The sequence below is a fragment of the Topomyia yanbarensis genome, chromosome 1 (genome assembly GCF_030247195.1).
Source record: "Topomyia yanbarensis strain Yona2022 chromosome 1, ASM3024719v1, whole genome shotgun sequence".
NCBI classification, from domain to species: Eukaryota; Metazoa; Arthropoda; class Insecta; order Diptera; family Culicidae; genus Topomyia; species Topomyia yanbarensis.
The window spans coordinates 61,452,205-61,462,503 of record NC_080670.1 but is presented as its reverse complement, the minus strand read 5'-3'; positions in this window follow the sequence as shown (position 1 = coordinate 61,462,503).

Genomic DNA, 10,299 nt, shown 5'->3' with positions numbered 1-10,299 from the left:
GGAATGTTAGCCAGCGGATTAGTTTCTTTGTTGCCCTTTATTTGGGGCGAAATACTGGCATGGCGACAGTTCCTGATCGGTAGTTGGTTGCGATGGGCCACCAGTAGCTGGGGCACTTTTGCGGACCGTCATCATTGCCAACTGCTTTCCTCCGATGGACTGGCTGCTTGCTAGCGCTTGAACGAATACGAATGATGCGAAAAACCGACCGACCAATATTCATATATGAACACACGAGAAAGCACTACTATCACTCTCTCGCTCGTTTTCGTGCCTTTCCTTTCCGTTCGGCTACCAATACTAGCATAACCAAAACGAATATTCTGTCTTTCCATCGCCTTCAATCTAGTGGCCAGTGCTAGCAAACTTGTATGTTCAGTTTTTCAATAACAACATTCCAACAATATTTTCAAAGAATATGGCAGATTTGAAAAGAAGGAAGGAAAAGATTTTCACAAATTTAAATTCTTTTGTCTTATTTGTTAGCGGTGATACTGGCCATGGGATGGTGGGGGAACACCCACATTCGTTTGTTATGATGATATTAGCAGCAGAAAGGAATGGAAAAGCAGTGCACGAAAACGAGCGAGAGAGGATAATTTAAATTCTCTTTCTTTCTTTCCACACATCGTATTTCTTATATAGCTTTCTGAAAATTATTTGTTATACACCATAAAATGTAAATTTCAGTTTAACTCTTATTAGAACACAATTAATTGGTCCTGTAAAGAACCGTTTATTGTTTTATTGCGGGAGCATAATTCAGACGCACTCCCCGCGGACACGGTGAGCCAGTTTAACTCTTATTAGAACGCAGATTAGTTTCTCTGTTGCCCTTTAGTTGGGGCGAAATTCTTGCAGGGCGACAGTTCCTGATCGGGTTGCGATGAGTCACCAGTAGCTGGGGCACTTTTTCCGACCGTCGTCATCGCCAACTGCTTTCCTTCGGTGGACTGGCTGCTTGCTAGCGCTTGAACGAATACGAATGATGCGAAAAACCGACCGACCAATATTCATATATGAACACACGAGAAAGCACTACTATCGCTCTCTCGCTCGTTTTCGTGCCATTCTTGTGCCTTTCCTTTTCGTTCGACTACCAATACTAGCATAACCAAAACGAATATTCTGTCTTTCCATCGCATTCAATCTAGTGGCCAGTGCTAGCAAACTTGCATGTTCAGTTTTTCAATAACAACATTCCAACAATATTTTCAAAGAATGTTGCAGATTTGAAAAGAAGGAAGGAAAAGATTTTCACAAATTTAAATTCTTTTGTGTTATTTGTTAGCGCTGATAAAGGATATTTAGTTTGCTACTAGCAAGGAGCTGCACAAACAAATCGATTTATGTAGTTAATCAATGGAAGCTGCCAAATAGTTCAATAAAATAATTCAAATTGTAATAGCGACATGCAATTGTGGCAACACTGGCGATGGGATGGCGGGAGAATACGCACATTCGTTTTCGTTATGATGGTATTAGCAGCAGAAAGGAATGGAAATGCAGTGCACGAAAACGAGCGAGAGAGGATAATTTAAATTCTCTTTCTTTCTTTCCACACATCGTATTTCTTATATAGCTTTCTGAAAATTATTTGTTATACACCATAAAATGTAAATTTCAGTTTAACACTTATTAGAACACAATTAATTGGTCCTGTAAAGAACCGTTTATTGTTTTATTGTGGGAGCATAATTCAGACGCACTCCCCGCGGACACGGTGAGCCAGTTTAACTCTTATTAGAACACAGATTACTTTCTCTGTTGCCCTTTAGTTGGGGCGAAATTCTTGCAGGGCGACAGTTCCTGATCGGGTTGTGATGAGTCACCAGTAGCTGGGGCACTTTTTCCGACCGTCGTCATCGCCAACTGCTTTCCTTCGGTGGACTGGCTGCTTGCTAGTGCTTGAACTTGAACGAATACGAATGATGAGAAAAACCGACCGACAGATATTTTTATAATCGCGCTAATATGCACTACTATCGCTTTCTCGCTCGTTCTCGTGCCGTGCATGAGCCTTTCCTTTCCGTCCGGCTTCTAATGGCCTAACCAAAGGAATATGCCGTCTTTCCCCCACCAACTGCTCTCGTCAAGCAACCCAATGCGAATAATCATAGGAACAAACATGTAGTGGACCTATATATATAAACTTTTCATTATTTTATTGTTCGGTTGGTCTACCAAAGTGACGGCTCTGTGCGGGATGGGCTGAAAATTTTCACTTTTCCGAGTCGTTTTCGAAAGATTTTTCAAAACACAATTATTTGTTATTAGTGCATGTTATACATACTTCAAATTTTAATACAGCATAGAGGAACATATTTTCAACAAATTGGCCTAAAAATCAAATCATTCTGTTAAGTATGATAAAAGTTATTAACGTTCAAAATCTGACGCGGCGCCGCAGCCGATATTTTGAAACGGGACCCCTATATTGAAAGCTTAAATGTATTCTACATTAAAATTCATTTTACTGACGGAGTACGAATCATCGGCGGCGGAGGTAATATATAACGAGTTTCTTAACAGTTCCCGAAATAAAAAAGAAAAAACTCAGTAATACTGCTTCTTGTATGAAGCCAAATTATGTTTCTCAGAGATTAGTTACAATATTATTTGCTGCATATATTATCACGTGTGTTGAGAATAGCTAATTATGTTCATTTGATCATTAATCTTATTTGATACAGAACAGTTCTGTATCTACTTTAATCTTGCAAACGCATCAATCTTTATATGCAATGACTGAGAGGGAAATTTGCTGACAGACAAAACAATAGTGGCTGCCAGAAGGAAGGAGTATTTCGAGGTTTTCTTGAATGGCGGAAGTGAAAGTTTATCTAGAAACAGAATAAGCATTGAAAATGACGGTCAAGCTGTGGATCCACCAACACTAGGCGAGGTTAAGAACGCTATACGTGAGTTGAAAACTGGTAAAGCTACTGGGAAGGACGACATCCCGGTTGAACTTCTCAAACACGGTAGTGAGCAGCTGCACCAAATAATCTACCGCATTATTCTAAGAATATTGGCGGACGAAGAATTGCCTGCTAGTTGGCTGGATGGACTCATTTGCTCCTTCCATCAGAAAAGGCACGGAAATAGAGGTCCTGTTGGTCAGAAATACGACGGTCATAAATTGACAGTTTTTGGATTTATTCACTCCTTCACTACCAGCTAAGCGAAAATTGAAAACTATTTGTTAATATTTTGTTTAGTACCCATATAATTTATTGATGTCCCATTGATGAGCTTTTTTATTCCCCACTCGATTGCTTTTGCATCTTCCTAAGCTTTTATCTTGGTTCTAGACCAATAGTCGTTCGAAAACTGCCTATATGTCGAGCAATGTTTTCTGCTGTGTAACATTGTAAATTTGAAAAGGTTAAATATTAGAAATAGTAGTTTCACAATCTTGTCGCGGTCTTGTTTTTTCGCCATTTTTGCTAATTTACAGTGATAACCACAATATCTTTATCATGTGATTACGATTTTGAGAAACTAGGGTAGACGTGCCCTTATTCATCTCATTAGTGACACGCTCTTTCGCTGACAACTCAACTTCAACTGACTAGATTGCGCTTAAATAGGTATCAACATCTTCGCTTTGTTCTTAAGGGGGGGGGGGGGGGGGGTTGGTAAAGGAGTTTAGCGTGAAAAAACACGTTTTTGCGATTTTTTTAGAACCTTGCGTGAAGCAAATTTATCAAAATTTTCGTACACTGAGCCAAAAAATCACGTACGTTTCATGTGAAAAAACACCTAAATTTTAAAAACGATTATGCACATCAGATTCATATGCATCAAATAAAACTTATACAATCACCGATGAATTTCAAATACAAAATGAATAACTTTCAAGCGTGCCCCACATACATATTATGTGTCCATCACATACTTCTAGCGTTATGTGTAAAACACATTATTATTACGGGTACATACAATGTGAAAAAATCAGACACATTCAACATGGCGTCAACAAACAGTACGGCGGTGAATACATTGCTCCCGGACTTCTGATTTTTCTAATTAAATGTGAAGACGTTAGAAATACATATATATACGCTATCTCTGCTCCAGGTTGAAGATTCCAAGATGGCATGGAGTGCATTACAAATCAATTATCAACACAGACCAGCAAGTCCAGCCGGAAAATTTGCCAAAGTTCTGGCTGGCTCTAGTTAGTACTTGGCTCCAGTGATTGTTTTGTCACTGAAATCGGTTATTAACTAGAGCCAGTCAGAATACCGGCTCAATTTCCGGCTGAGCTTTACTAGGATTATCCGCGCATTTATTAAACCAAGCTACATTACCTACCAAAGCATTTGAATACTATTATACAAACAACTAACAATCACATGAATATCAGATAAACCCACTTCACGTAACACGATTGCTATTATACATTCAGTTAATAATCATCTGAATATCACATAAAAGGTATATAAGTTTCAAATAGAAAATATGTGGCATTCCGGTGGCAAGTAACTGAACCTCACGTAAGATATATCTGTAATCAATACTGGTTTTTATAGGGCGGAAGAGAGAACAGATTATGTGTGAAAATAATAACATTCATGTGAAAAGTATTATGGAAAATATTTACATGTTTTTGCATATGAAATGTAAGTGATATTTTGGTTGAGTGTACATTATAGCGTATCATTTCAATAACATTCTGTAATTTTTCTATGTAAAAATATCGACAAACGATTTGACGAAGTTGTTTGTAGAACGTCTCTGAAAAAAAAACATGATTTGCGGTGTTACCTGCCATTCTAAAACTACTGAACCGATTTATTTTAAACTTTGCATACATATACCTAACCCATACGTTGAGTTTTTGAGATAATTTTTTAATTAGGGAGTTTAGAGAATGATCATAGCAACCATACGCGCTGGAGGCGAAACAATTTTTCGCTCTCGACATTTCTTTTCATTAAAAATTGAAAATAGCAAAAATTTGTAAAATTTTTATCTACTCGTCCCGAAGTGCTAGAAAAGTGAAAAGAGGTTCCTCTCAACGGATAACCAGGCACGGTGTGTCATTCAAGAATTGCTAAACGACAGTACTAGCGGGAAATCTAGTTGGTCGTCAGTTATATTATATGGAAACTAGATACAAAGTTCGATGCCCACATCAAGGTCTATCACAATCCCCTGGACGTTAATTGCTGAAAATAACGAAAGATGGCCGGTCAATGAAAATGTATGCATGATGATTCAGTTAAAGTAGAAAGTCGAACTTCAGAAGAAATTCTATGCGATAAGCCGGGGATCGTACAAAGAGGATCGCTAAAATTTGTCAGTTTTGAATATAAGAGAAGGATATCTGCCACCAAAATGGAACCAGTAAGTACTACATATTACCATATTGAATACGAAGTTCGAAATCATTCACGTTTCCGGGATATGCCGCTATCATTTGCTTATTATATTTAGTGATCTTTTTAATTGGTAAAATTTCGTGAATATATTGGAGTAATGCATTGTGAGTCTGAATCTTCCACAAGCTTTAGTGAGCATCCATCGAAATAAATCACAGATAGGTTCAAAGTTGCACACCACTTTTGGAGTTCATTTTGTGGTTCCGAATGGGGTGTATTACGCTGCTGTCAGTTTTTTTTAAGTTGAGTGGCTTTCATTCTGTGTTCTATATCCTGCTCCGTGGTCCACAATCAGGAAGCCCACATTAGTTCCGCAGCTTTCGGATCGTCAAGTGTTTTTATTCCCATTGTTTGTGCGGAGAGCGACAATCTAACGCCGGGCCGGGTATAAAGAGACCAATCGAGCACCCGAAAGTACTCCTAAGTACTTCATTATTTGCAAACGGATAGACAGGATTTCAAGTTCATCAAGACACTCTGGGATGGATCGCAGGCTGTGCACAGTTTTAATGAATGATCATCAGCTTTACTGAAAATCGGTGAGGTCGTTTCTTGTTTCTTTATAAAACTTCTCCAAACCATTCCTATTTGGAAGTAGCCAACGCAAACATCCTTCGTTGTTATTTTTTATGAATATGCTTGAATAACAAATGTAGTGTTTTCAAAATATTATTAAATTTTGTTTAATACAGTGTGGCTTGGTCAGCTGAACTTTACTGTCATGTCATACATCAGAATGAAGACACATCAGACTAATGTGGTTTTTGTGTGAGGCGAAACTGAGTCAGCTCCAAACCCCAACTGCTGTCAAAATGTATGAACTGGCAGCGGTTGGGGTTAGAACCTGACTCAGTTTCAGGTTCAAGCGAAATCGCCATAATTAATGTTTCACAGAGCAAGCTACTAAAATCTGTCGTCAATGAAAGTGGAAGCGTTTGTTTTTTGACATCATTTGCTGAATCTTTAGGAGAGTCAATCAGTATCAATCCTACATGAGTTTGTATACATTGAATGGTTTTCATAAAGAATTCCCAGACGGTGTGGAAAAGAGCGAGTAAAGGCGCTTTAACCTAGGCTTATTAGCCAGGGCAAGGTGTAAATACCTCTGTCCCATCGCAAAGGACCAAAGGAATGACATTACCCTCTTAGCCAAGTCACTCCCAACGAATTATTGTATACCCCTTAATGAAACGGTCGGTACGGTTGTCCTCGTTTCTTCCTCTATTAAGATTCAAAAAGATTCGTTAATTAAATTATTCATTAAATGAATAATTTAATTACCACATAATTTTGAATCGTCTTCAAACCAAACTCTGCACAGTAGGCCTAGCCGTTTTAATATTTGCGGCATATGAAAATATGCTTCAAATATTAATATTGACAAGAAAAACACTAGACTAACTGTAGTGTTTTCCAGGATGCTTTTCAATACTGGCTGTGTAAGGATTGGAACAGAATTGAATAGAATAATTTTTTAATTAGGGAGTTTATTTTTTTTCATATTTTGCATTTTAAAATACATCGAAACGTTATGGTATGTATACAGTAATTGAATTTGTAGGCGGCATGTTACAAAACGGTTATTTTTCTCATTCCGAATTTTGCAGAAATCTTCATGCATTATATTTGTGACATTGCCTCGAAAATTTCTGTCCATGGCAACAAAATAACATATAAACCGGTTCTATCACCGAGTAATTCTTCGAAACACTTTTCAGTATGTATTCGGAAATATGGTAGATAAGATATCGTTCTAAATTGTGGTATACGCAGTCGTCAAAAATGTCTCCAAGAATTTAAGTTCGATTAGATTAAGAACGAGATCAGCAAGACATCATCTTAGTGTGTACTTATATTTAAATAGCAAACAGAAGTTGTTTTTTCTTTCGTTAACTGCTATGCACTGTGCTTGGGTAATAATGGTTTTTCCAGAATTTCTCCTTCAAGTGATTTTTGATATTTGGCTTTTGAGCTGTAATCACGTTTGTCGAGATTTAGGAATCATTCATAAATTACGTAACGCGAAAATTGCCCAAAATTGGCTTCCCCTCCCCCCATGTAACAAATTGTTGCAAAATTGTCTATCCCCTCCTCCCCTATTATGTAACAAATTCTTCGAAAAAAAATTTGTTGTTAAGTCAAAATATGTTACGCAACGATCTAGCTTACTCCCCCTCCTCCATATGTCACAACTTGTCGTACCCCCTCCCTAAACGCGTAACGTAATTTATGAAGGGTCCCTTATATGTATTCGCATTTCATCAGAGATGCCAGACTGGAAGATTTGTCTTCATTGTGAAGATATTTGAAATGTTGTGAAGACGTGTTTTTCATTTTGAAGACAAATTTATTCGGATGTCTAACTGATTTCTGGCAGAATACTGGCTCAAAATCAATAACCGATTCAGAATCCTGGCCGTTGAAGACAAATGAAAAAGATACATGGTATCCCTGCATCTGATAGTTTTTTTGAGCACAATGGAAGAGCTTGCAACTGCTAGAGGGCACATTTCTCTGTTAACATGATGGTTTATTATCTCACTTTTACACATGATAGCATAGCAGAGCACAAACGACTTCACTGGCTGATACAATAAGTTTTTTTGTTCATTGCACACATGACCATGTCCTTACGATCGCTAGAGGGAAGGAAATGTTAGTTGAATACCTACTTAAGGGGGGGGGGGTCAGGTTAAGGGTTTCAGCGTGAAAAAATGCACTTTTTTAGAACTGCGTGAAGCGAATTTATCAAAACTTTTGTATATTATAATCTATCATTTTAATAACATTATTTAGTTTTTATATGCAAAAATGTCGACAAACGACTCGGTGACGAAGCGTCGGTTTGTCGGTTTGTAGAACGTCTCTGGAAAAAACATGATTTGCGGTGTTACCTGCCATTCAAAAACTACTTAACCGATTTCTTTCAAGCTTTGCATACACATTCTATGTAATAAATACCTAACCCCCTACGTTGAGTTTTTGAGATAATTTTTCAATTAAGGAAGTTTTTAATCATAAAAAGGCGAAATTTTTTGTAAACAAAATTTTAGTGTATCGAGTCTGAGTGTCTCGTGAATATTTTCTATGTATTTGAAAAACAATTCCAAACATCTTTCAAGCCATCCAAAAAATAGAACGGTGGCGCACACCTGTTTTCAATTTGAAAACAAAACTGTTTGAAATTATAAGACAATTCCTTCTGTTCCTGTTTAACTTTGAATTTAATCATAAGCCTTGCTATTCTCGTTAAAAAAGAAACGGTGCCGAATCATTTCGTGAGGAAAACAAAACATTTTGCACTGCAAAAACCGGTTGAGGTTAGGTACTTCGTGAGGCGAACAAACCAAAATCCTTTGGCGATACATTGCATCTGTGGTTTTAAATCAGTTGTCAGAAATCTTAATACTTCAACACTTTTTTTATTCGGGCGATACAAGCAGTGACATTTTGGTGAAAAAAATAAATAAATTTTATTCTTTTATTTATTTCAGTTAATACATTTATTGTCTCTCGACCAATATTCAGGTTGCAGTTGAAAATCGAAATAATCTACTTGCACCTTTTGTTTTTTTTTCAGTGTGTAGATCTTGAGTACACCCACACTACTTTTACAGTAAACGGCAAGTAACGTCGGGTAGCGTAGAACAAAGTTTCATTAGCCTACCGATCGCCAGCATCTAGTTTAACCCTCCTCGTCGCTTACTGGGCAGCGAAGGGCATCATTATGTGAATCCCAGTCAAAAAGGGCAAGTTGCTGGCTAAAGGGGGGCTATTTGCCAACTCGGATGCGCTAATTGCGCTTCAATTTGCTGGCAATTAGGGGGCTATTTCAAATGCAACATTTCGGCGATTTAACGCCGGCATTTTTTTGCCGCCCAACCCGCCCTTAAATTGCCTCCAAATCGCCCACGGAATGCGCCATTTAATCGCCCTTAATTGCCCAATATGAAAATTTAAAATAATGCTTTTTTCGGATTTATTATCTACTCACATATACTTACCAATATACTAGGTAATCACCACCAAATTATAGGAAGAATCAATGGTGAAATTGGTATTGCATTTCAAAACTTATCACAATCTGACGTTCATCAAGACTTTAGCTCAGAGATATTGTTCTACTATACATACACACTATTCCACAATTTTCCACATTCGTTGGCTAAATGAAGTGCACTAGACCAACAAAGTACAAGTGAAAACACACCAATTGCTCAACAAACAATTTTAAGCTTAAACCAAACATGAACCGCCTTGTTTGAAAAACAAAAAAAAACCAAGTCCATTTCAGCCGCCAGAAAATTTGTATAAGTATTGAAATTGCCTTTAAATCGCATTCGCAAATTGCATTTGTTCCGAGGGACAATTAGCACAGGCGAGTTGAGTCAAACGTCAAATTTTTTAAATCGCCTGGCCATGTTCGTCCGCATTTTTTTTGACAGGGTAATGTACAGCAGCAGCACCTCGGTTGCTTACACTGAAAAACCAAAACGTAGTCCTACGTCAAAACTAAAAGCACAAATTCAATATTTTGATTTTTAACTGTATTAAATCCAATTTTATTTTGATTTTTTTAGCACAATGCGCAGAAAAATTGAGCATATTTAAGCAAAAAATATGAGCTATTAATTCCTATCATTTATGGTTTATTACTTCAAACAACAAACTTATTGGTCTGAAAAAAATTCTTTATTGCAATAACAATCAATTTTTGCTTCCAACAAAAAAAATTTTAATTTCAGTAATTTTGTTTTAATTTCAATAAAATCTCGCGTGTTTTTTTGTAAACGGCCAATAAGCATCTCGGATAGAATTTTACAATAGCATTTACCCTACAAACAATCATAAAACAATAAATATTATAGTTATTACTGTTTCAACATTGTTCGATGCCATGTTCTCACAG